Genomic DNA, 27,488 nt, shown 5'->3' with positions numbered 1-27,488 from the left:
TGAATAAATGGACAAGCATGAAATGCTTACTTCCCTGCCTCATTAGTGTAAGCATAAAAGATAAATTTAGTTATATTTTAAAAATCAGATCTTTAGTATTATCACAGTAATTGCAGAGATAAAATATTAAATTTGTTACTGAAATCAAAGGGCCTCGGAGACCCCTGCACCTCATAACAGGACACTGTTTTTGCAATGACACATGGTTGGTGGAGAACACGGCTAGATCTTGCATCAGAATGCAGGAAGATGATGTTATCTTTCTGAGCAAGAGTCTGCAAGTACAGGTATATAAAGGGTGAAATGCAGTTTACAGTATAGCGTTGGTCAAATGAATAGAATTTTTAATAAAATCAGCGTTTTTATTATTGCTCTGGATATTTTTTTTACAAGATAAACATATTCTTGTAAAGTTTATGTGAAGAGAATTTTTCATAACTAGCTAAACTCCTGGAGCTTTTAAACTGGGGTCTAGGGGGAGGGAGGGTAGTGGACAAATAAGGGGATAGACAGAGCAGATAGAGACACTGAGACACTAGAGGTCAATGAAGGACTAGGGGATCGGGACATGCAAGGAAAGTAGAGAGGCAGAGAGTATAGCCTGCTTTACTTGTTACGATTTCACATACGATATCGTATGTGATCTTAACCGCCCCCATCGCATGTGCGGCACATTCAATTTGTTGAATGTGCCGCACAAACGATTAACCCCCGTCACATGTACTTACCCGTCCATACGACCTCGATGTGGGCGGCGAACGTCCATTTCCTGGAGTGTGAGGGACGTTCGGTGTCACTTCGACGTCACGCAACAGCCGGCCAATAGAAGCGGAGGGGTGGAGATGAGCGCCATGTAAACATCCCGCTCACCTCCTTCCTTTTGCATTGCTGGCCGGGAGCCGCAGGACGCAGGTAAGATCTGTTCATCGTTCCCGGTTTGTCACACACTGTGAAGTGTGCTATCCCGGGTACGATGAACAACCTCATGTTCAATTTTTAGGAAATGAACGACGTGTATGCGATGAACGTTTTCAATCTCAATCGCATGTACCTGTCACGCACTATAATGTACCTTACGATGCCGGATGTGCATCACTTACAACGTGACCCTGCCGACACATAGTAAGATATATTGTAGCGTGTAAAGCGGGCTTAAGGAATGTGTAAATAGTATTAAATGTAAATGCAAAAAGTCTTGCAAACAAAATGAATGAATTGGAGACTCTTATGTCAACCATGCATGATGTGGTGGGCATTATGGAAACCTGGCTGGATGAGAGCCATGACTGGGTGACAAACATAGAGGGTTATACTACATTCAGGAAAGAAAAAGAAGGTGGATGGGTGTGTATATTTATCAAATCTAGCCTAAGACCTGTGCTCAATGATGACATTGGGGGAGGAGCTTAGGCAATCTAGAGTCAATATGGGTAAATGTACATGGTGAGGGCAATAATGGAAAGCTTCTAATTAGAGTTTCTTATAAGCCTTCTAACATACCTGAACAGGTAGAGGATGAAATGCTGCAACAAATTGAAAAGGCAGCTAATATTAATAACTGAGTCCTTATTATGGGTTATCTTTTTAAGCCAAGATACTGATGTGTAATCTTCGATGAATCGGCCAATAGTCTTAAAAAATGTGATTGATATGTAAGCAGTCCCATAGACTACAATACCTACAGTATGTGTTCTATTGTTGAAAACAAGGTAAAGAATAAGTACATAAAAAAAACATATGAATGAGTTCTAATTAATATATATAATATATAAGTAACACAAGTGGGATGGAATGAAACATCTGAATAATGAATTAGACTGCATACATACCATTTGTAATAAGACTGAGAATATTGCTTGATGCCAGGGCCAAACTGGCCATCTGGCAATTCTGGTAAATGCCAGAAGTGCTAATCTGGCTCTTGGGCAACCTTGTCTGCTATGTTGTCAACAGGATTGGCGTCCTCAGGACACCGATACAGTTAGCACTTGTGGCGGTGCATGGAACCACAGGCTCTGTCACTTTGCCCGGCAGGCCACCAGTTTCCCTTTTGCATGCAGCCAGCCGGTACCAAGCAGGGAATTTTGGCACTGCGAGAAGTCACTGTATCATGCCGCCAGCTTCCACTAAGAGACTAACTAGAAAAGAAGATGGACGCTGTGGATTACAAGTAGTCTATATTAGGTTAGCATAAGGATTTCATATTTTATGGGGGCTGTGGAATGGACCAGCATATTACACAAGGGGCTGTGGAGGTGGACATTATATTACACAAGGGCCTATGTGGGAGGACCATCATATTACACAAGGAGCTGTGGGGGGACCATCATATTTCACAAGGGGCTGTGGGTTGGTCCATCATATTACAAAAAGCAGTAAGGTAAAGATGTCTGTGTGCTATATTTTGCAGGGCCAACATATGGATGGAAGAATAGGTCAAAGAGGTCTGGGCTGAATGGAGGAAAAAAAAGGCCAAGTGAATGACTACAATTCGAGAATTTCACTGGTGAGAACCTACACAGCACGCACACATAGAGAGAGAGAAAGATTCTGCCTTTTCCCATCCATTTTGACCTTATCCTTAGTGACCACAGCTCGCCGTTAGGTCCAACGTGAAATTATTCTGGTTTCCTATGAACTTACATTGAGCATCAAATATTTGTGAATAGTTGAATAGTGCCAACCTATTCATCGGATATTCGCAAAGTCGGATATTTTGGTATTTGATCATCCCTAGTGATAATCAGTAGAGATGAGCGAACCGGTCGCGGTTCGGCTCGAGGTTGGTTCGCCGAACGGACCTCCCGTTCGAGTTCGGTTCGTCGAACGTTCGACGAACCGAACTCGAACTGCATAGGAAACAATGGCAGGCAATCACAAACACAGAAAAACACCTAGAAAACACCCTCAAAGGTGTCCAAAAGGTCACAAACAACTCACAACACATGGGAAAGTGACAAGGACATATACTCATGCGAAAACAAAAGAGCTGGACAAGGAAAAAGAGGAGGACACACAGATATATGAGTATATGCAAGGAAACATCGATTCCATTATTGTGCAACTTGAGCCCTGCTCATTCTTGGCTTCCAATCTTGATAAATTGCCTGAGCTCGCCACGTACGTCTTGGGGATCTTGTCGTGTCCTGCAGCCAGCGTTCTCTCGGAACCTGTCTTCAGTGCTGCTGTGGGTCTGCTGGCAGATAAGCACACGTGTCTGTCCACTGACAATGTGGACATGGCTCTCAGAGGACTTTTCTTCCCCTGGGTCAGCCAGGGGACGGGAAAGGCACGCGTATTTTTGAGAGTGCTTCATGCAAAGCATCTTTTTCTTTTTCAAAAGGGGGCTCAACCGATGCCAGTCAAGTGGGGTGTGTGTGGCCCAGTGAGTGGCAACGAGGGAGACTGTGGTTGGAGTCCCCTCGCTGTGTTTCTAAAAGAACCAAGATGAACAAGTCATGGCTCTCAGAGGACTTTTCTTCCCCGGGGTCAGCCAGGGGACGGGAAAGGCACGCGTATTTTTGAGAGTGCTTCATGCAAAGCATCTTTTTCTTTTTCAAAAGGGGGCTCAACCGATGCCAGTCAAGTGGGGTGTGTGTGGCCCAGTGAGTGGCAACGAGGGAGACTGTGGTTGGAGTCCCCTCGCTGTGTTTCTAAAAGAACCAAGATGAACAAGTCATGGCTCTCAGAGGACTTTTCTTCCCCGGGGTCAGCCAGGGGACGGGAAAGGCACGCGTATTTTTGAGAGTGCTTCATGCAAAGCATCTTTTTCTTTTTCAAAAGGGGGCTCAACCGATGCCAGTCAAGTGGGGTGTGTGTGGCCCAGTGAGTGGCAACGAGGGAGACTGTGGTTGGAGTCCCCTCGCTGTGTTTCTAAAAGAACCAAGATGAACAAGTCATGGCTCTCAGAGGACTTTTCTTCCCCGGGGTCAGCCAGGGGACGGGAAAGGCACGCGTATTTTTGAGAGTGCTTCATGCAAAGCATCTTTTTCTTTTTCAAAAGGGGGCTCAACCGATGCCAGTCAAGTGGGGTGTGTGTGGCCCAGTGAGTGGCAACGAGGGAGACTGTGGTTGGAGTCCCCTCGCTGTGTTTCTAAAAGAACCAAGATGAACAAGTCATGGCTCTCAGAGGACTTTTCTTCCCCGGGGTCAGCCAGGGGACGGGAAAGGCACGCGTATTTTTGAGAGTGCTTCATGCAAAGCATCTTTTTCTTTTTCAAAAGGGGGCTCAACCGATGCCAGTCAAGTGGGGTGTGTGTGGCCCAGTGAGTGGCAACGAGGGAGACTGTGGTTGGAGTCCCCTCGCTGTGTTTCTAAAAGAACCAAGATGAACAAGTCATGGCTCTCAGAGGACTTTTCTTCCCCGGGGTCAGCCAGGGGACGGGAAAGGCACGCGTATTTTTGAGAGTGCTTCATGCAAAGCATCTTTTTCTTTTTCAAAAGGGGGCTCAACCGATGCCAGTCAAGTGGGGTGTGTGTGGCCCAGTGAGTGGCAACGAGGGAGACTGTGGTTGGAGTCCCCTCGCTGTGTTTCTAAAAGAACCAAGATGAACAAGTCATGGCTCTCAGAGGACTTTTCTTCCCCGGGGTCAGCCAGGGGACGGGAAAGGCACGCGTATTTTTGAGAGTGCTTCATGCAAAGCATCTTTTTCTTTTTCAAAAGGGGGCTCAACCGATGCCAGTCAAGTGGGGTGTGTGTGGCCCAGTGAGTGGCAACGAGGGAGACTGTGGTTGGAGTCCCCTCGCTGTGTTTCTAAAAGAACCAAGATGAACAAGTCATGGCTCTCAGAGGACTTTTCTTCCCCGGGGTCAGCCAGGGGACGGGAAAGGCACGCGTATTTTTGAGAGTGCTTCATGCAAAGCATCTTTTTCTTTTTCAAAAGGGGGCTCAACCGATGCCAGTCAAGTGGGGTGTGTGTGGCCCAGTGAGTGGCAACGAGGGAGACTGTGGTTGGAGTCCCCTCGCTGTGTTTCTAAAAGAACCAAGATGAACAAGTCATGGCTCTCAGAGGACTTTTCTTCCCCGGGGTCAGCCAGGGGACGGGAAAGGCACGCGTATTTTTGAGAGTGCTTCATGCAAAGCATCTTTTTCTTTTTCAAAAGGGGGCTCAACCGATGCCAGTCAAGTGGGGTGTGTGTGGCCCAGTGAGTGGCAACGAGGGAGACTGTGGTTGGAGTCCCCTCGCTGTGTTTCTAAAAGAACCAAGATAAACAAGTCATGGCTCTCAGAGGACTTTTCTTCCCTTGAGTCAGCCAGGGGACGGGAAAGGCACGCGTATTTTTGAGAGTGCTTCATGCAAAGCATCTTTTTCTTTTTCAAAAGGGGGCTCAACCGATGCCAGTCAAGTGGGGTGTGTGTGGCCCAGTGAGTGGCAACGAGGGAGACTGTGGTTGGAGTCCCCTCGCTGTGTTTCTAAAAGAACCAAGATGAACAAGTCATGGCTCTCAGAGGACTTTTCTTCCCCGGGGTCAGCCAGGGGACGGGAAAGGCACGCGTATTTTTGAGAGTGCTTCATGCAAAGCATCTTTTTCTTTTTCAAAAGGGGGCTCAACCGATGCCAGTCAAGTGGGGTGTGTGTGGCCCAGTGAGTGGCAACGAGGGAGACTGTGGTTGGAGTCCCCTCGCTGTGTTTCTAAAAGAACCAAGATGAACAAGTCATGGCTCTCAGAGGACTTTTCTTCCCCGGGGTCAGCCAGGGGACGGGAAAGGCACGCGTATTTTTGAGAGTGCTTCATGCAAAGCATCTTTTTCTTTTTCAAAAGGGGGCTCAACCGATGCCAGTCAAGTGGGGTGTGTGTGGCCCAGTGAGTGGCAACGAGGGAGACTGTGGTTGGAGTCCCCTCGCTGTGTTTCTAAAAGAACCAAGATGAACAAGTCATGGCTCTCAGAGGACTTTTCTTCCCTTGAGTCAGCCAGGGGACGGGAAAGGCACGCGTATTTTTGAGAGTGCTTCATGCAAAGCATCTTTTTCTTTTTCAAAAGGGGGCTCAACCGATGCCAGTCAAGTGGGGTGTGTGTGGCCCAGTGAGTGGCAACGAGGGAGACTGTGGTTGGAGTCCCCTCGCTGTGTTTCTAAAAGAACCAAGATGAACAAGTCATGGCTCTCAGAGGACTTTTCTTCCCCGGGGTCAGCCAGGGGACGGGAAAGGCACGCGTATTTTTGAGAGTGCTTCATGCAAAGCATCTTTTTCTTTTTCAAAAGGGGGCTCAACCGATGCCAGTCAAGTGGGATGTGTGTGGCCCAGTGAGTGGCAACGAGGGAGACTGTGGTTGGAGTCCCCTCGCTGTGTTTCTAAAAGAACCAAGATGAACAAGTCATGGCTCTCAGAGGACTTTTCTTCCCCGGGGTCAGCCAGGGGACGGGAAAGGCACGCGTATTTTTGAGAGTGCTTCATGCAAAGCATCTTTTTCTTTTTCAAAAGGGGGCTCAACCGATGCCAGTCAAGTGGGGTGTGTGTGGCCCAGTGAGTGGCAACGAGGGAGACTGTGGTTGGAGTCCCCTCGCTGTGTTTCTAAAAGAACCAAGATGAACAAGTCATGGCTCTCAGAGGACTTTTCTTCCCCGGGGTGAGCCAGGGGACGGGAAAGGCACGCGTATTTTTGAGAGTGCTTCATGCAAAGCATCTTTTTCTTTTTCAAAAGGGGGCTCAACCGATGCCAGTCAAGTGGGGTGTGTGTGGCCCAGTGAGTGGCAACGAGGGAGACTGTGGTTGGAGTCCCCTCGCTGTGTTTCTAAAAGAACCAAGATGAACAAGTCATGGCTCTCAGAGGACTTTTCTTCCCCGGGGTGAGCCAGGGGACGGGAAAGGCACGCGTATTTTTGAGAGTGCTTCATGCAAAGCATCTTTTTCTTTTTCAAAAGGGGGCTCAACCGATGCCAGTCAAGTGGGGTGTGTGTGGCCCAGTGAGTGGCAACGAGGGAGACTGTGGTTGGAGTCCCCTCGCTGTGTTTCTAAAAGAACCAAGATGAACAAGTCATGGCTCTCAGAGGACTTTTCTTCCCCGGGGTCAGCCAGGGGACGGGAAAGGCACGCGTATTTTTGAGAGTGCTTCATGCAAAGCATCTTTTTCTTTTTCAAAAGGGGGCTCAACCGATGCCAGTCAAGTGGGGTGTGTGTGGCCCAGTGAGTGGCAACGAGGGAGACTGTGGTTGGAGTCCCCTCGCTGTGTTTCTAAAAGAACCAAGATGAACAAGTCATGGCTCTCAGAGGACTTTTCTTCCCCGGGGTCAGCCAGGGGACGGGAAAGGCACGCGTATTTTTGAGAGTGCTTCATGCAAAGCATCTTTTTCTTTTTCAAAAGGGGGCTCAACCGATGCCAGTCAAGTGGGGTGTGTGTGGCCCAGTGAGTGGCAACGAGGGAGACTGTGGTTGGAGTCCCCTCGCTGTGTTTCTAAAAGAACCAAGATGAACAAGTCATGGCTCTCAGAGGACTTTTCTTCCCTTGAGTCAGCCAGGGGACGGGAAAGGCACGCGTATTTTTGAGAGTGCTTCATGCAAAGCATCTTTTTCTTTTTCAAAAGGGGGCTCAACCGATGCCAGTCAAGTGGGGTGTGTGTGGCCCAGTGAGTGGCAACGAGGGAGACTGTGGTTGGAGTCCCCTCGCTGTGTTATACATGCTTTTAGAAGGGCATGACATGGCTTGGAGGTTGACTTTCATAAAATGCAAACTGTTGGCTACCAAAATGCTGCCTTTCCAACAACTGTGGTTATAGGCAATGAGGAACATACTGATGAAGATGAGACGCAGATACCCGATTGGGATGACAACTTAAATATTCGGTCAGGGCAAGAAGAAACTCGGTCTGAGGGGGAGGGGAGTGCAAACACAACAATTGATGATGAAGTTCTAGATCCCACCTACTGTCAACCCACAGTCAGACACTCGAGGAGGTCAATAGAGGCGGTGGAGGAGGATGCAACCGACGTCGAAGTAACCTGGCGCCTTCCTGGACACAGTCGGAGCACTGGTAGCACGTCTACAACTGCATCCTCAGCCACCACTCTGCCTCTGAGCATTATTCGGGGTGGATCAACAGGTCGCATGGCCTCTAAGCCTTGCCTAGCCTGGTCCTTTTTTGACATAAAAAAAGATCGGCCAAATTATGTGATCTGTAACATTTGCCATGGTTATCTTAGTAGAGGTCAAAACCTCAGCAGTTTGACAACTTCTTCCATGAATCGTCACATGAATAAATATCATATGGCCTGGTGGGAAGCTCACCGTGCTGCAATGCGGCCTAGTGGAGCCAACCATCCACCGCCTGCCCCTTCCAGGGCATCCGCGCGCTCGTCATCTTCTAGGACTGTGGGGACAGCTGTCACACCTGTATTTCCACCCACAACTTCCACCACTGTAACCGCAACAGGCAGTTTGCTTGGTAGGTCGTCAGTTGGTTTTGAAGGGGAAACAAGTGAGTGTGTACAGCTCTCTCAGACATCGATAGCACCAACTTTGGATGAAGGCAACATCATGTCTCCGCCTGCACTTTCCTCCCAAAGCTGCATTTTTCCAGGGACACCCTACTCAACACCGTCTACACACAGCAGCCAGATCTCTGTCCCTCAGATGTGGTCAAATAAAAGGCCACTTCCTTCGACCCATGACAAAGCGAAGAGGTTGACTCTATCCCTCTGTAAGCTGTTGGCTACAGAAATGCTGGATTTTAGAGACCTTATATCTGTCGCTGTGCCCCAGTACCAGATGCCTAGTCGCCACTACTTCTCTAAGAAAGGTGTGCCCGCGCTACACCAGCATGTCGCACACAATATCACCGCTTCCTTGAGAAACTCTGTGTGTGAACGGGTGAATTTCACCACCGATACTTGGACCAGTAAGCATGGACAGGGACGTTACATGTCGCTGACTGGGCACTGGGTAACTATGGTGATAGATGGTGAAGGGTCTGCTGCACAAGTCTTGCCGTCCCCACGACTTGTGTGTCAATCCTCTGTCTGTCCAAGTTCCGCCACTGCTTCTGCATCCTCCACCTCATCTGGGTCCTCCACCTCCGCCCCAAGCCTGCCTTGTCAGGCCACCAGCGTTCTCACTGCGCAGAAGGAATGACGCACCCCTCATTACTATGCTGGCAGCAGAGCGCAACGGCATCAGGTGGTCTTTAGCTTGACATGTCTTGGGAATAAGAGTCACACAGCTGAGGAGTTGTGGTCAGCTCTGCGGTCCGAGTTTAATAAATGGTTGTCTCCACTCAACCTGCAGCCTGGTAAGGCCGTGTGCGACAATGCTGCAAACCTGGGTGCGGCCCTTCACCTGGGCAAGGTGACACACGTGCCTTGTATGGCTCACGTGTTGAACCTTGTTGTCCAGCAATTTTTAACACACTATCCCGGCCTAGATGGCCTTCTGACCAGGGCACGGAAACTGTCTGCAGTGCTCACTTCCGCCGTTCAACCGCCGCAGCTGAGCGACTTGCATCGCTCCAGAAGTCTTTCGGCCTGCCGGTTCATCGCCTGAAATGCGATGTGGCGACACGCTGGAATTCAACTCTCCACATGTTACAGCGACTGTGGCAGCACCGCAGAGCACTGGTGCAATACGTCATGACGTATAGCCTTGGCCAACGAGATGCAGAGGTGGGGCAGATCACCCTGATGGAGTGATCTCAGATCAAGGACCTATGCACCCTTCTGCACAGTTTCGACATGGCGACGAATATGTTTAGCGCTGACAATGCCATTATCAGCATGACGATTACAGTCATTTACATGCTGGAGCACACGCTAAACACTATTCGGAGTCAGGGGGTGGGACAACAGGAAGGGGAGGAACTACAGGAGGATTCATATGCGCAAGACACAACAACATCACCAAGGTCCAGACGTTCATCATCACCAACGCGGCAGGCATGGGACCATGGGGGACAGGGATCAACAAGGGCGCATGGTAGCAGGCGAGATGTTGAGGAAGGTGCAGGAGGACATGAAGATATGGAGGACGAACTGTCCATGGACATGGAAGACTCAGCAGATGAGGGGGACCTTGGTCAAATTTAAGTTGAAAGAGGTTGGGGGGAGATGACAGAGGAAGAAAGAACGGTTAGCACCTCTATGCCACAAACACAGCGTGGACTTGGTCCGCATGGCTGCGCAAGACACATGAGTGCCTTCTTGTTGCACTACCTCCAACATGACCCTCGTATTGTCAAAATTAGAAGTGATGATGACTACTGGCTTGCCACACTATTAGATCCCCGGGACAAGTCCAAATTTTGTGACATAATTCCACCCATAGAAAGGGACGCACGTATGCAGGAGTATCAGCAGAAGCTGTTACTCGATCTTAGCTCGGCTTTTCCACCAAACAACCGTGCAGGTGAAGGGAGTGATTCTCCCAGTTGTAACTTGACAAACATGGGACGGCCTCGTCATCTTCAACAGTCTACCCGTACCAGTAGGACCGTATCTGGTGCTGGTAACAGCAATTTTATGGAATCTTTTCATAATTTTTTTAGACCCTCCTTTGCAAGGCCACCAGAGACATCAAGTGTGTCACATAGTCAACGGATGGAGAGGATGATACAGGAGTATCTCCAAATGAACATCGATGCATTGACTTTGCAAATGGAGCCTTGCTCCTTTTGTGCTTCAAATCTAGAAAAATGTCAAGAGCTCTCCAGTTACGCCTTGAAGATTTTGTCGTGTCCAGCTGCCAGCGTTGTCTCTGAACGTGTCTTCAGTGCTGCTGGGTGTGTGCTGACAGATAAGCGCACGCGTCTGTCCAGTGACAATGTGGACAGACTGACGTTCATCAAAATGAACAAGTCATGGATCCACAAGGAATTTACTACCCCTGTGTCATCCTGGGGAGAGTAAATGCTTGTGGATTTGGAATGTGCTTGATGCAAATCAAAACATCCTGTTTGCAACTAGGGCACAAGTCCTGCCACTGATGGGGTGTCTGTGTGCCCAATTTGGGGAAAAAAGGTAGACTCCGCTTGGAGTAACCCTTGCTTGCTGTGTTTTTTAAAAATGATACAAGATGAACAGATCTGAAGGCAAGATGAAGGCAACATCATGTCTCCGCCTGCACTTTTCTCACAAACCTGCATTTTTCCAGGGACACCCTACTCAACACCGTCTACAGACAGCAGCCAGATCTCTGTCCCTCAGATGTGGTCAAATAAAAGGCCACTTACTGCGACCCATGACAACGCTAAGTGGTTGACTCTATCCCTCTGTAAGCTGTTGGCTACCGAAATGCTGCCTTTACGCGTAGTGGACACACAGGATTTTACAGACCTTATGTCTGTCGCTGTGCCCCAGTACCAGATGCCCAATCACCACTGCTTCTCCAAGAAAAGCATGCCCGCGCTACACCAGCATGTCGCACACAACATCACCACTTCCTTGAGAAAATCTGTGTGCGACAGGGTGCATTTCAACACAGATACTTGGACCAGTAAGCATAGACAGGGTCATTACATGTCACTGACTGGGCACTGGCAAACTATGGTGAGAGATGGAGAAGGGTCTGCTGTACAAGTCTTGCCGTCCCCACGAGTTGTTTCAATCCTTGTTCTGTATGTAGAAGTTAATACACTGCTTCTGCCTCTTCAACCTCGTGTGGGTCCTCTACCTTGGCGCAAACCCTGTGTGGTCAGGCCACCCTTCCTTGCAACTGCGCACAAGGACTACCACACACCTCCTTACTATGCTGGCAGCAGAGCTCAATGCCATCAGGCGGTCAAAGTTTTACTTTGAAATGTATGGGAAATGTGAGTCACACCGCTATTACAGAGAATAGTAGTCAGGCAGGGTCAAAACATTAATTGAGGAACAGGAACAGAATGGGACGGCCAGGAAAGAATCAGAAAACAAGCAGAGGTGAAATGCGTATCGGCCAACAAGGTACATAAACAGCAAGCAGGAAAAGTAGTCAGGTAACAAGCACACAAAATCATAAAACTGAACTGGGGGTAAAATTAACCAGAGGTTCATAGCTATGTCTGGCAGTGGTCTGCAGACAGGATGGGCATAAAAAAGGGTGTGGTGTCTTCCCATTGGTTGTAGCTGAATGATGGTATTTCATCTGTGAGATACCCACCAGCTACATTCAGCCAGAGATTCTGCATCTGTCAAGGTAATGCAGCCCAGTGGGTGAGCATAACCTGCGTCCACCTGCGCCGCTGGCATCGACTACTCTCCCATCATCAGCACTATTCATGAAAGGAACACGTTGTCACCTGGCGACCGGAGTACAAATTGACGGAGCGGACTCCGTTGGTGACTTAACAGCCGTGTGCGGCAATGATGCAAACCTGGCTGCGGGCCATCCTCAGGGCAATGTGACACTTGTGCCTTTTAGGGCTCACGTGTTGAACCGAATTCGCCAGCAATTTTTAAAACACCATCACGGCCTACATGGCCTTGTGCAGTGGGCACGCTCGCTATGTGCTCACTTCCATCGTGCGCACACAGCAGCTCAACAACTTTCATCACTCCGGAAGTCTTAGGGTCTGGCAGTTAAACGCCGTAAATGCGATGTTTCGACACGCAGGAATTTGAATCTGCACATGTTGCAGCGTGTGTGGCAGCACCGCAGAGCCCTGCTGAAATACAGTAAGACATATAGCCTGGGATAACTTGATCCAGAGGTGGTGCAGATCACGCTGCTGGAGTGGTGTCAGATCAAGGACCTATGCACCCTGCTACACAGTTTTGAAATGTCGACGAAGATGTTTAGCACTGGCAATGTCATTCTCAGCGTGACAATTCTGGTCATCTACATGATGGAGCACACTGTAATTATTATTCGGAGTCAGGTGTTGGGACAAGAGGAAGGGGAGGAAGTACAGGAGGAGTCATATGCGGAAGGGATAACAAGATCTACGAGGTCCAGATGGTCAGCGGCACCTATGCGGCAGTCATGGTGAGGGAGAGGGATTAACAAGGGCGCATAGTATCAGCAAAAAGTGTTGATGAAAGTGCAGGAGCCCATGAAGAAATGGAGGACGAACTGGCGATGGGCATGGAAGACTCAGCAGATGAGTGAGAGCTTGCTCACATTTCGGTTGTGCGAGGTTGGGGGGAGAGGGCAGAGGAAGGATGCACGATTCTCACCTCTCTGCCACCAACACACCAAGGACTTGGTCCTCCTGGATGCACAAGACACATGAGCGCCTTCTTGCTGCACTACCTACATGACCCTCGGATTGTATGAATTTGAACTAATCCTGAATACTGGGTTGCCACACTGTTAGATCCCCGGTACAAGACAAAATTTGGCGAACTAATTCCTGCCATAGAAATAGACGCACGTATACAGGAGTATCTGCAGAATGTGGTACGCAATCTTAGATCTACTTGTCCACTAAACACCAGTGCTGCACAGAGTGAATCTCAACGCTTTGTCATGGATAGGAGGAAATGGTCTTTTACTTGTCCACATCGGAGGGACCGAGGGATGGCTGCTGTGCTGAGATGGCGTTGAGTACGGTGTCCCTGCACAGTTGCACTTTTGGTCATATCCCAAAATGAGTTGAAAAAGGACAGATGCTGTTGGAAAGGGGAACAGGTGTGTTGGAAAGGGGAAAAAAGTTTTGGTCCGTGGATTTGGTGGTTAAGCAACTGTAACATTTGCTGAAGAAACAACATCTGTTACAGTGGGACTGGCAGATTTGGATAAAGTGGTATATAATCTGTGACCGATATATAACGAAAATTAATAAGAAAGAGAAAGGTATATATCCCCATCAGCAGTCAGTGTCCACCGTGCTCCCAGTTGGAAAAGGAGAGGTTGGCAACTTGAAGGTTTGGTGGAGGATACAGAGCTGTGTGGCTATGAAACTAATAGTAGCCTGAACCGAGTTAGACGCCATTCGGATCTGGAGACTGTGAGCCCTGTTAGCGTCACAGGGTCCACATGCCCACCCAGCCCAGGAACTCCCTGTTAACAACACAGGGGCCATTGAGTACGCTGACCGTGTGCGTAGGGGCCACACCTGTGGACAGCAGGCGCATCAGCAGCAGCAGGCCTGTTAATGCCACTGGGCTGCACAAGCAGGACTGTTAGGACAGGAGCTGGTCTTAACCGTTCTGCGTTACCAACTGTGGTGGTGGCCTGCATCCACCACCCGATCCCTGCCTACCTCTGGCCTAAAGCCGCAATGGGTTCAACACATGGAGGGGTGCTCTTTCGGAGCATAATAGAAGACTGCGCACCTCCTGGTTGGCTCCAGCCCCTTTTATAACCTGGGTCCGCCCCAAACCAGGGTGAACCACAATGCACCTCCTGGAGACAAAAGTAGAGTGACACGTCATGAGTGGCATAACTAGCGTCCTATTTGGAAACGCAACTTCAATGATGACCTCATGGCTGCCATGACCCAAACACCTCACCATTCATCGTCTGAGCATCAATAATGCGGTGACAAGTCATAGGTGTGGGCCTCTGCAAGACATTTGGGAGGACACCTGATGCCCTGTGGTCTATATGGGACCCCCACATCAGGGCCAGGGCCAAAGAGTTCATTACCGGACCTAGTCTCTGATGCAGGAAGTGCCTGAGCATGCTCAGTATCATGAAATACAGTCTATGAAAAAAGACTATCAGCTTTAGCATGGTGTCTATGCCCAAAACAGGACTTATACCCGGCACGGAATGCAAGCACCTGTGCAAAGAGGCTTTTCACACTTAGTGTGGGAGCATGCGCTGTATCCCGAAATGAAAACTTAGCGTCAGGAATGGCACAGTCAGGCTGAGCATACTCACTAGGCGAAACACTGTAATTATGCTGCAGCTGGGGTACATCGGCACACGCATGCGCACTAGCTGCCTCTCCACACTTAGACGTGGAGGGGAAATTTGTCTTGGAGATGCTGTCTATGAACAGAAGGAAAAGCTAAAGGAAGCCTGACTTTCTATCCCTCCGAATTATGAAATGCAGCAATGAATTCCAAGAGTTTGCTATAACATTAGCGTAGCAAAATGTGCATGAGGGTGTTATGTAGAGGTGCTAGAAATAGCTTGTCACCAGTGGGGCACTAATGGAATACAACAGCCAGTTCTATGATGCCACAAAATGGCAGTATTTTGTGCTATCATTATAGCTTATTAAAAACAGAGCACGAGGTTGTCATGCAGAGGTGCTGCACATAGATTTGCAGTAGTGTGAATTGACAAAAGTACAATAGCCACGTTTAGGATACAACTAGGTACAGTGAGTGTTTGCTAGTATAATGGCTGAGTTTAAAAAAGTTTGAGTGTGCAATGCAGGCAGACGTGCTGCAAATAACGTTCCAATACTGTGAATTGACAAAAGTACAATAGCCACGTTTAGGATACAACTAGGTACAGTGAGTGTTTGCTAGTATAATGGCTGAGTTTAAAAAAGTTTGAGTGTGCAATGCAGGCAGACGTGCTGCAAATAACTTTCTAATACTGTGAATTGACAAAAGTACAATAGCCACGTTTAGGATACAACTAGGTACAGTGAGTGTTTGCTAGTATAATGGCTGAGTTTAAAAAAGTTTGAGTGTGCAATGCAGGCAGACGTGCTGCAAATAACGTTCCAATACTGTGAATTGACAAAAGTACAATAGCCACGTTTAGGATACAACTAGGTACAGTGAGTGTTTGCTAGTATAATGGCTGAGTTTAAAAAAGTTTGAGTGTGCAATGCAGGCAGATGTCCTGCAAATAACGTTCCAATACTGTGAATTGACAAAAGTACAATAGCCATGTTTAGGATACAACTAGGTACAGTGAGTGTTTGCTAGTATAATGGCTGAGTTTAAAAAAGTTTGAGTGTGCAATGCAGGCAGACGTGCTGCAAATAACGTTCCAATACTGTGAATTGACAAAAGTACAATAGCCACGTTTAGGATACAACTAGGTACAGTGAGTGTTTGCTAGTATAATGGCTGAGTTTAAAAAAGTTTGAGTGTGCAATGCAGGCAGATGTCCTGCAAATAACGTTCTAATACTGTGAATTGACAAAAGTACAATAGCCACGTTTAGGATACAACTAGGTACAGTGAGTGTTTGCTAGTATAATGGCTGAGTTTAAAAAAGTTTGAGTGTGCAATGCAGGCAGACGTGCTGCAAATAACGTTCCAATACTGTGAATTGACAAAAGTACAATAGCCACGTTTAGGATACAACTAGGTACAGTGAGTGTTTGCTAGTATAATGGCTGAGTTTAAAAAAGTTTGAGTGTGCAATGCAGGCAGATGTCCTGCAAATAACGTTCCAATACTGTGAATTGACAAAAGTACAATAGCCACGTTTAGGATACAACTAGGTACAGTGAGTGTTTGCTAGTATAATGGCTGAGTTTAAAAAAGTTTGAGTGTGCAATGCAGGCAGACGTGCTGCAAATAACGTTCCAATACTGTGAATTGACAAAAGTACAATAGCCACGTTTAGGATACAACTAGGTACAGTGAGTGTTTGCTAGTATAATGGCTGAGTTTAAAAAAGTTTGAGTGTGCAATGCAGGCAGATGTCCTGCAAATAACGTTCCAATACTGTGAATTGACAAAAGTACAATAGCCACGTTTAGGATACAACTAGGTACAGTGAGTGTTTGCTAGTATAATGGCTGAGTTTAAAAAAGTTTGAGTGTGCAATGCAGGCAGACGTGCTGCAAATAACGTTCCAATACTGTGAATTGACAAAAGTACAATAGCCACGTTTAGGATACAACTAGGTACAGTGAGTGTTTGCTAGTATAATGGCTGAGTTTAAAAAAGTTTGAGTGTGCAATGCAGGCAGATGTCCTGCAAATAACGTTCTAATACTGTGAATTGACAAAAGTACAATAGCCACGTTTAGGATACAACTAGGTACAGTGAGTGTTTGCTAGTATAGTGGCTGAGTTTAAAAAAGTTTGAGTGTGCAATGCAGGCAGATGTCCTGCAAATAACGTTCCAATACTGTGAATTAACAAAAGTACAATAGCCACGTTTAGGATACAACTAGGTACAGTGAGTGTTTGCTAGTATAATGGCTGAGTTTAAAAAAGTTTGAGTGTGCAATGCAGGCAGACGTGCTGCAAATAACGTTCCAATACTGTGAATTGACAAAAGTACAATAGCCACGTTTAGGATACAACTAGGTACAGTGAGTGTTTGCTAGTATAATGGCTGAGTTTAAAAAAGTTTGAGTGTGCAATGCAGGCAGATGTCCTGCAAATAACGTTCCAATACTGTGAATTGACAAAAGTACAATAGCCACGTTTAGGATACAACTAGGTACAGTGAGTGTTTGCTAGTATAATGGCTGAGTTTAAAAAAGTTTGAGTGTGCAATGCAGGCAGATGTCCTGCAAATAACGTTCCAATACTGTGAATTGACAAAAGTACAATAGCCACGTTTAGGATACAACTAGGTACAGTGAGTGTTTGCTAGTATAATGGCTGAGTTTAAAAAAGTTTGAGTGTGCAATGCAGGCAGATGTCCTGCAAATAACGTTCCAATACTGTGAATTAACAAAAGTACAATAGCCACGTTTAGGATACAACTAGGTACAGTGAGTGTTTGCTAGTATAATGGCTGAGTTTAAAAAAGTTTGAGTGTGCAATGCAGGCAGACGTGCTGCAAATAACGTTCCAATACTGTGAATTGACAAAAGTACAATAGCCACGTTTAGGATACAACTAGGTACAGTGAGTGTTTGCTAGTATAATGGCTGAGTTTAAAAAAGTTTGAGTGTGCAATGCAGGCAGATGTCCTGCAAATAACGTTCCAATACTGTGAATTGACAAAAGTACAATAGCCACGTTTAGGATACAACTAGGTACAGTGAGTGTTTGCTAGTATAATGGCTGAGTTTAAAAAAGTTAGAGTGTGCAATGCAGGCAGATGTCCTGCAAATAACGTTCCAATACTGTGAATTGACAAAAGTCCAATAGCCACGTATAGGATGCCACTAGGTACACTGAGTGTTTGCTAGTATAATGGCTTCGTTATAATTAGTTGGAGTGTGCAACGCAGGCAGATGCGCTCTGCAAATGTCTTGGCACTAGTGGGACTATAGCAAAGTCCAATAGCCACGTATAGGATGCCACTAGGTACACTGAGTGTTTGCCAGTAAAATTGCTTAGTTTAAAAAAGTTGTAGTGTGCAATGCAGGCAGACGTGCTCTGCAAATGTCTTTGCACTAGTGGGACTATAGCAAAGTCCAATAGCCACGTATAGGATGCCACTAGGTACACTGAGTGTTTGCTAGTAAAATTGCTTAGTTTAAAAAAGTTGTAGTGTGCAATGCAGGCAGACGTGCTCTGCAAATGTCTTTGCACTAGTGGGACTATAGCAAAGTCCAATAGCCACGTATAGGATGCCACTAGGTACACTGAGTGTTTGCTAGTAAAATTGCTTAGTTTAAAAAACTTGGAGTGTGCAATGCAGGCAGATGTGCTCTGCTAATGTCTTTGCACTAGTGGGACTATAGCAAAGTCCAATAGCCACGTTTAGGATGCCACTAGGTACACTGAGTGTTTGCTAGTAAAATTGCTTAGTTTAAAAAAGTTGTAGTGTGCAATGCAGGCAGACGTGCTCTGCAAATGTCTTTGCACTAGTGGGACTATAGCAAAGTCCAATAGCCACGTATAGGATGCCACTAGGTACACTGAGTGTTTGCTAGTAAAATTGCTTAGTTTAAAAACGTTGTAGTGTGCAATGCAGGCAGACGTGCTCTGCAAATGTCTTTGCACTAGTGGGACTATAGCAAAGTCCAATAGCCACGTATAGGATGCCACTAGGTACACTGAATGTTTGCTAGTATAATGGCTTACTTAGAATGAGTTGGAGTGTGCAGAGGACAAGAGGGTACAGTGGCAGGATTGTGGTGCTCTGGGTAGAGGAATGGAAGCCTGCCTTTCTATTCCCTCCTAATGGTGAAATGCAGGGAGGAAATCCCTGACCTGGGCTACACAGACGCTGTTGCTGTTTGCAGGACCTGTCACTTATGGCTCTCTGACCCTGCCGCTTTGAGCCCTTAAAAGGACTGCTAGAATGTGCTCTCCCTAAGCTGTCTAACGCTGTGTATGCAGCGCATACAGCTGTATCGGCTATAGGACTCAGGAGGACGGAGCTGCGACACTGATGTCTGACACCAAAGACGCAGAAGGCAGATAATGGCGTTCGTGAAGAAAATGTCCGGTTTTATAATGCAGGGACATGTGACATGCAGATCCTATCACACATGCCGTTGCTTCTCTGGCTCAAAGTCCACTTAGGTGTGTGTGTGTCTGTGATTGGCTGACATGCTGGCCCGCCCCACAAGACGCGCGCGCTTAGGGAAGGAAGACAAGAAAAAAAAAAAAAAATGGCGATCGCCATTATAGAAACAGCAGTGATCTGAAGGCGCTGTTCACGCACACTATACACTGAAATGTGATAATAGTTTGATTCACAGAGTGACTTACACTATTACAGCAGAAACCAAGCTAGGATTTTGCTGTTTTTTGGCTGCTAGAACCGTTCTCGAACGTTTCTAGAACTATCGAGCTTTTGCAAAAAGCTCGAGTTCTAGTTCGATCTAGAACATGCCCCAAAATCACTCGAGCCGCGAACTGGAGAACCACGAACCACGAACCGCGCTCAACTCTAATAATCAGTCTTAGTACAGTGGTCATGGTTAAAGTTGTCATGCAGGCTTGAAGTTAAAATCTGCAGTGACTCTTGCAATTTACATACAGTATATGCGGTCACGTGCTGGCTAGAGGTGCTTAGCTTCACTCAATAATAGTGAATTAAGCAGTGCCATGTATGTTTAGCCACAATGTGGAAATTGCATACTTGCGGTCAACTCGCAATGCGCACTGTAAGGATTCAGAAGTCTGAGGTCACAGACTTTAACCTCAACCTGTTTAATGATCAGTATGGTGGTATTATCCCTATGGTGTATACTGGTAATATGGTTTGTTGATATTCGTCTGCTATATTGCAATATTATTATTGCGGTATTATTATTCAATCTTATATAGTGTTATTATTGGTATTTTTTAGAAATATTGGTCTTGTAGTAAACCTTGATTTCTTCTAGGCAGGGTAATATTAGTAATAGACGCCCCCATCTGGGACAGGGAGAGCATGGGTCTCTGCCCTTCCAAATGCCAGGGCTGAATTTCAGTCAAAGTCCATCCCTACTTGACGTACATATATTTAGATAGAATGTACAGCTGATGTATATAAATATATTAAAAGGAAAAAAAACAAAGGAAAAAGAAAATATACCAAGTGACAAAAATGCTATTTCTCCCTCTATTATTAAGCACAATGGACTATGTACTATTTGCTGAATAAAGCCTATCATTTCATTTTATACTGTGTTAAAAAAATTAGCGTCACTTAGCTTTTGTGATTTCTTGGCATCCTATTATGAAGTTCATTTACCACTTGGGAGCTTAAGGCACAATGGCCTAATGTCTCGAATGCACCCGAGGCATGCACATATGTCTTTATTAATGCAGCGCATTTCCTGTGTGTTTCAATCATATATCACAATACAGTTGCAGAAATCATTTGTTCCTACAAGGAAGGACATATGCTCTCTGCCCATAAGTCAAGGCCACGAAAACACAAGAGGCTATGACTGAGAAGATTTAGAAATTGAGTACGCTCTAAAACAAAACATTTTTGGTGTCACGTGAAGCAGCAATTCATGTGCAGTCTGTCTGCGTCCACTGAAATCATCTCCATTGTGATGGCAGCAGGTAGAGGAAGTGCCGTTTGAAAAAATACAAAAAGCCTTTTGTTCTGAAGAAAATACATGGCAATCATATAATGTAATCTTTTGTAACAAATTAAAATTGCTTAATGAAAAGGGGCCAGGTGTTCTAGAAAGAATAGAGTAACATTCAATCAATGGCGGCAGTAACAAAGGTGCGGAATTATTGGCTAATATCAGAGCTTGTACTTGTTAATGTTTTCATGAGCAAATTAAATAGGTCTAGGAAGGAGAATTTGTAAATGGGCAAATATATAATATAACACATTCTGCCGGGACATTTTTAAGCATTACAAACAAAAGTGCAATGTCTATTAAAATTTCCAATTCACTAATTGTAGTCTATTTTTCTTTTGTTGCAATTTAGAACGTAACATAATCTGTAACATTTTTTATTTCTATCTATCTATCTATCTATCTATCTATCTATATATATATATATATATATATATATATATATATATATATTATACATATATATATATATATATATATATATATATATATATATATTATGTATATATAAAATATATTATTGGTTTAGATAGTATTTTTTTAGTCTAGATTAACCATTTTTCTTGCTGCATCCCCATTTATATAATTTTATGTGACTCATCCAAATGGCCAAGCTGCTTATGCAGACGAGGGCTTACATACTGTAGATGTAGGCCTTATGGCTGCTAATTAGCCTTTGGAGAGGAAAGTGGCCCAGTCCTTGTTGGTTCCAAACTATTTTTACTGAGATTGTTGAGCAAAACTCTCCCTCCAGAGAAAGAACATTGCTAGCAAAGTGATAGAAAATTAGGCTAAAGTTTATTAGAAAAGGTTTGAAGTAAGGAAACAAAGTCCCTTCTGCCCTGTGTGACAAAATCTGTCCCCATAATTGGGTGATCAGTTTAGTCTTTGCTAGAGGGTCCTTTCACCCACTCATGTGGGTATGCTGCTAAGTATAGAAGCACTGTATGAAAGCACATAGTACCACTATATATGTGGCTAAATACTTTGTTTTTTTCTATGCGTTAGAGAAGGTCTTACCGTCGGACAGTGGTGGTTCATGGCAGAGACAGGTAGCACTCTGAGAAGCTAACTGGATCTTGACATTAAACACTAAGTTTCCACAAAGTATGAATTTTAAAACTAATTTTTTTTATATATGGATGTGAGTAACTAGTATCTTTTGGATTGCAAATTCTATGGATAATTTGTTTGTATTTTCTGGCATTTATTTTTTTGTAATTTTGTAATTGTTTGTACATGTCCTTCTCTATTATTAAATGTAATGTGTATCTTTGCAATTTTATATATATATACATATATATATATATATATATATATATATATATATATATATATATATAATTTATGTATATATGTAGTTTTCTATCAGCATTGAATGTTTACTACTCATTCTGTGATTGGTTATTTGGTTATTGTGTATCTAAAGGGTTACTCCTTGTTTCCTGTTTAATCCTGTAACTAATGGTGCTGTTGCACTAGAATTGTGTATGGATATGTAATGTTTTATGGATTAATTTTTTATATGGATTATTGAATAAAAGCACAGATTTTATTTGGATGGACATGCCGTAGAATAGTTTTTCTTTTGGTCTACCACAATATAGTGTCAAACAACAAAGATATTTCCCCCTGAAAATTATGAATGATCATTAAAAAACTGTTTATTAAGAACTCAACTTTTTTGTGCATAAGGTTTGAGATAGATCATCATTATTAATATTATTATTATTACTTATTTTCAAAGCACCATTGATTCTTTGTAGCTGTTCATGTGAAAAGAGGTTTGCATACATATAATACATATATACTATACAGTAAACAAATTAACACTGACAGACTGCTACAGAGGAGTAGAGGACTCTGCCCACATGGGCTTTAACATCTTTATTTGTCATATATTTTTCAATTTTTTTTTTAAATAAAACTGAATACCTAAAACTTAAAATATCCTTGGAAATATATATAATATATATTTCATGTAAGCAGTATCATATGGCAAACAATGTATTTTCTGAATAATAAAAGTAATCAAATAGTATTAAAATTAAAAAATAACTAATCAAGTGAAGTCTAGAGTTGAGCAAATATCCCAAAATTCGATTCAGGCAAATTTACTCACTTTGGATAGGGACATTCTATTTGTCTGCCCATAACGTTTTGAAAAACAATAAACTCTAAAGTCTCCGTTACACGCAACGACATCGCTAACGAGATGTCGTTGGGGTCACGGAATTTGTGACGTACATCCGGCCTTATTAACGACGTCGTTGCATGTTACACATACAAGCGACCGCTAACGATGCAAAATACTTACAAAATCATTGCTTGTTGACACATCGTCCATTTCCAAAATATTGTTGCTGATTTTGGATGCAGGTTGTTCGTCGTTCCTGAGGCAGCACACATCGCTACGTGTGACACCCCAGGAACGACGAACAACACCGTACCTGCGTCCTCCAGCAACGAGGTGGGTGTGTCTTTCATGCGGCTGCTCTCCGTCCCCCCGCTTCTATTGGACGCCTGTGGTGTGATGTCGCTGTGATGCCGCACGAACTGCCCCCCTTAGAAAAGAGGCTGCTCGCTGACCACAGCAACATTGCTAGGAAGGTAAGTACGTGTGACGGGTACTAGCGATATTTTGCGCCATGGGCAGCGATTTGCCCGTGACGCACAAACGACGGGGGCGGGTGCTTTAACGAGCAACATCGCTAGTGATGTCGCTGCCTGTAAAGCGCCCTTTAGTCCGCTCTCCTGTTCCATCTCTACACATGTAATATTGCTGCAGCTCCCCGCCCGGTACCCCTCTTCAACTTTTTACTCCTTCCAAGTATTGGGGTCTAATCACATGCATTGCCAGAAGATTCAGACCCAGAGCAATGCAGAAAAGAAGCAAGGGGAGGAACGGGAGGGAGCTGCTACAGTAGTAAAGGTAAGGTGAAGTTTAAGAAGAGGTGAGTATAATTGAGTGAAATATTTCATTGTTTTTTTTACCCCTAACTAGGCCTCAGAAGAGATCAAAATTGCAAACTGCTCAGTATGCACATATCACATAACCAAAATTCAGAATTATCCAAATCTGAATTTTGGGTTTACACATTTAATACCTTAGGACAATAACCTATAAAAATGAAGAAGGTGAAGGAGGTGATCTGCACTAAAGTAATGAATTTGTATTGTTGTTGTGGGTTGTTGCGGTGTTGGTGCGGATTTGTAGCGTTTTTTTCCCTTCTGTTTTCAACCCTTATCAATGGCAAAACCGCAGGTACTTGTGGAAAAGAAGTGACATGCTGCTTCTTTTTGCTGCAGAAATTCTGCAGCAAAACCTGTAAGGAAAAAAACTGCAGTGTGCGTACACCATTTTGGATTTCTCATAGATTTTGTTTGGGAAGGACTGCATGAACTTTATGAGCAAAAACTGCAGAAAATCCGCATCAAGAAACGCAGTGTGCACACAGGACACTATATCCATATGTAAAAAGACTACCTGGAAATTAAAGTGAATTATTTTTTTTAAATTTTTGTTGCCTAGAAAGGGGCATGGCCTTCTAGTGCAATGGATTTCTCAATAGAACATACAACTTTCACTAACCATAAGCCCAGACTTGTGTACCTCTTGTACCACTCTGTCAAATCTTTTCATTATGACCAGTGATATTTTCCAACATCAAAATGCAGGTAATGCAGTATTAAAAACAAATGTAGCACTCAACATTAATGAATTATACCTAACTTTCTCATAAATGGTCTTACATATTACTCTTCATAAATTTCACAATCCTGCAACAACAAAAAATAATTAAATATATGAATATTCTTATAAAGATTGACATAAAATGCATACAAGGAAAATATTACTGTGTGTACGAGGTGGTGAAGCTTAAGATGATATTTCATGTCTTCCCAATGAAGGTTTACTAATAAGACTTACACAAAGCGTCTTCACAGATTATCTTGTGTAGGATTTGTGTAGTGAGGAATAAGTAGTTCACATTCAGGAATATTTACTCACAGATTTATATACTGTATTTAGGATATGTGCACACTATCATTAAAATTCTATTGTATTTTATTCACTATTGTTTTTCTGTATCTTGTTAACCATTTCTATTAACCATTTTAACCAGGTATAGTCAATTTTTAAAAGTAGTAAAAAAGAAAATATTAATCACACATATATTTTATATATTTTATAATATGAAATATTCATATATATATATATATATATATATATATATATATATGTGTGTGTGTATATACAACTATTACCATAGTACTAAATTTCATCACTATATAACAGAAACACTGCATGCAAACATATATGTTGCTACTATCTGTATTATGAACCATGAATTATAAATTAAGCAATTAGTTTGCTGGTAAAGGTCTCAATTCCATAAGTGTTTCCTATGTGCTACATCGGTTATACATTTCATTTAAAAGTCTATTGTTGTTTCTATAGTTATTTGCTCATAGAAAATGATCTTTATAACTAAAAAAATCTGCACAGTGATTATAAATTAAATGAATTCAAATTATTTGCTACAGTTCATGCATACTGGTCAAAAATAACACCTAAATTTACCTTTTTTTTTTTTGCAAGTTTTAATCTTATTGAATGCCAGTACTTTATATGTCAGTTCCAAAACTCGGATTACTGATGTATAATACACTATATGGAAGAATAAGTGGAAATTAACATTTTCAATAGCTAATAGAAACTACCTGCTTCTTTTTTCCTTTCCAACTCAAATTCAAGTTAACAGCAGAATCCATAAATTCTTATTATTCCTTGTGGGTAGCTCTCGGAGTAGAGATATTACACCTCATACACACAATGTAAAAGTAATGCAGCAGACAGGAGCCACCTATTGAGACATAGACCAACAATCTCATTTTGTTTGCACTCCAGACAGGAATCACATGTAGCTGGCCTGACATTGCAGTCCTTTCAGCATTAGCTGAGACACTGGACATCTCGGAGTTAGAATGTGGTCTTTCGGTTGCCAGGCAGCTGAGTTGTCTTGACATGGTGGTTAGTTTCCTTTTCATTGACTGACAACAGTGAAATGAAAGACGTTTTGAAAATCTTGATAAAGCCTTACAAAGGAGTGGGATAATTGGTGGTTTTAGCTTTTACAGCAGTGTGTGGAAACTTTTAAAAACCAATAAGAAGGGATTGTGGCAAAAAAAATTGTATCCTATGTACACAAACTTGACCTGAAGTCTTCTTGCAATTACAGTTAATTATTTGCAAAAATAGAAAAAAATAATTAATTAATAAATAAATAAAATAATAATATTACTAATAATAATAGAACACTTGCTTCTCTGATTAATGTTTCTTTCCTATCATGTAAAATGTGTATTTAATTCAACTGGAAGCCAATTAATGTTGCATTACCATTCATGGTTATTTACAGTTGTTTTTGTACTTGTTCTTGTGCTTTGACTTCCGAAAATTTCACAAGCCAAAGGTTTCGAAAAATGGAGTTGTTTAGAAGAGAGGCGCAATGAAGTGGTCGCAGTCATTGTACTGACACCACCTCTCTCATTATGCTCTCTCAATCAACACTCAGCACACAGGAAACCGCTGCAAAGCCCATCTGCCACAGTTAATCTGCAGGCAAATCCACACCCATGTCTGTGCCCGTTACTCTCTAGCCTTATTATTCTCAGATCCAGCTTCATAAGGGATCAGCCAAAGTCCATTAAAGTAAATAATAGCTCGAAATGACAGGCTTAGGAAGGATTGGGAGGAAGTTGAAGACCAATCTGAGCTGTGAGCTCTGATTAATACAGAAAAGCACTAGGAAAAAAGAGGAGAAAAATGACCTCAGTCTGCTCCAAAGAATTCCTGAACCTTGGTTGTTAGGGCAAGTGCTACCATCTGAGACGTTAGTGATCCTTGAATTTCCTTCACTTTGATGCAGCTCAAATGAGAGGTTTTTGCAGGCCCCAAAGCTCAGAGGGATGGCAGTCTGAAGTCATTTCAGTATTTTTTTTTTTGCGTAAAATAAATGTCCAAATAATAGAAGACAATTCATTAAAAATAGATACCAATCTATGAGTCACAACTGAATATTTTACAAATTAGAAATGAAAATTAAATTTTAATGTAAATAATTTTAAATATTTACTTCTCAATCAAATATTTTCATTTATTCAGACTCAATAAAATAGATAGATACATAGATAGATACATAGATAGATACATAGGTAGATAAACACATTCTAAATCTATCCACCCACAGCCACCAATTCTGTAAAAAATAACTTAAAATATGTATTTTTTCTTGCTATTCCAGAGCCACATCCCCATTTCAGAGTAGTCATTTTTTTATTTGCAGCATTAATGTCTTGCATATCTCAAATGACCATTGTACCCAGTCGCTGATCTCAGCAGTATATAGTATGATTCCAATGAGGCCAGTGATTGGCTACAGCAATCATGTGGGGTTTATAGGATATCACTGCTGCAGTCAAGTAAACAGAAGAGAACTGAGGACTCAGCACAGTAGACAGCAGCATGGATTATATGGATAAGTATTCAGCAATTTTGTCAGTATTTCAGTATTAGTGGCTTTGAAAAGATTTGTAAATAAGATGTTAAATCCCTTTTCATGTTGTATAACTTGCAATAAAAATAGGTGTCTATTCTTACAGTTTCCTTGATCTACAAGAATTCACTTTTGGAAGCTCGATTTTGCCTTAATGCCTAGTGATGGGCGACCCCCCCCCGGATGTTCGGTGTTTGGGAGACTCACCCGAACGTCTTGTA

This window comes from Anomaloglossus baeobatrachus, chromosome 3 (genome assembly GCF_048569485.1).
Source record: "Anomaloglossus baeobatrachus isolate aAnoBae1 chromosome 3, aAnoBae1.hap1, whole genome shotgun sequence".
In the NCBI taxonomy this organism is placed as follows: domain Eukaryota; kingdom Metazoa; phylum Chordata; class Amphibia; order Anura; family Aromobatidae; genus Anomaloglossus; species Anomaloglossus baeobatrachus.
Note: the sequence above shows the minus strand (reverse complement) of the source record.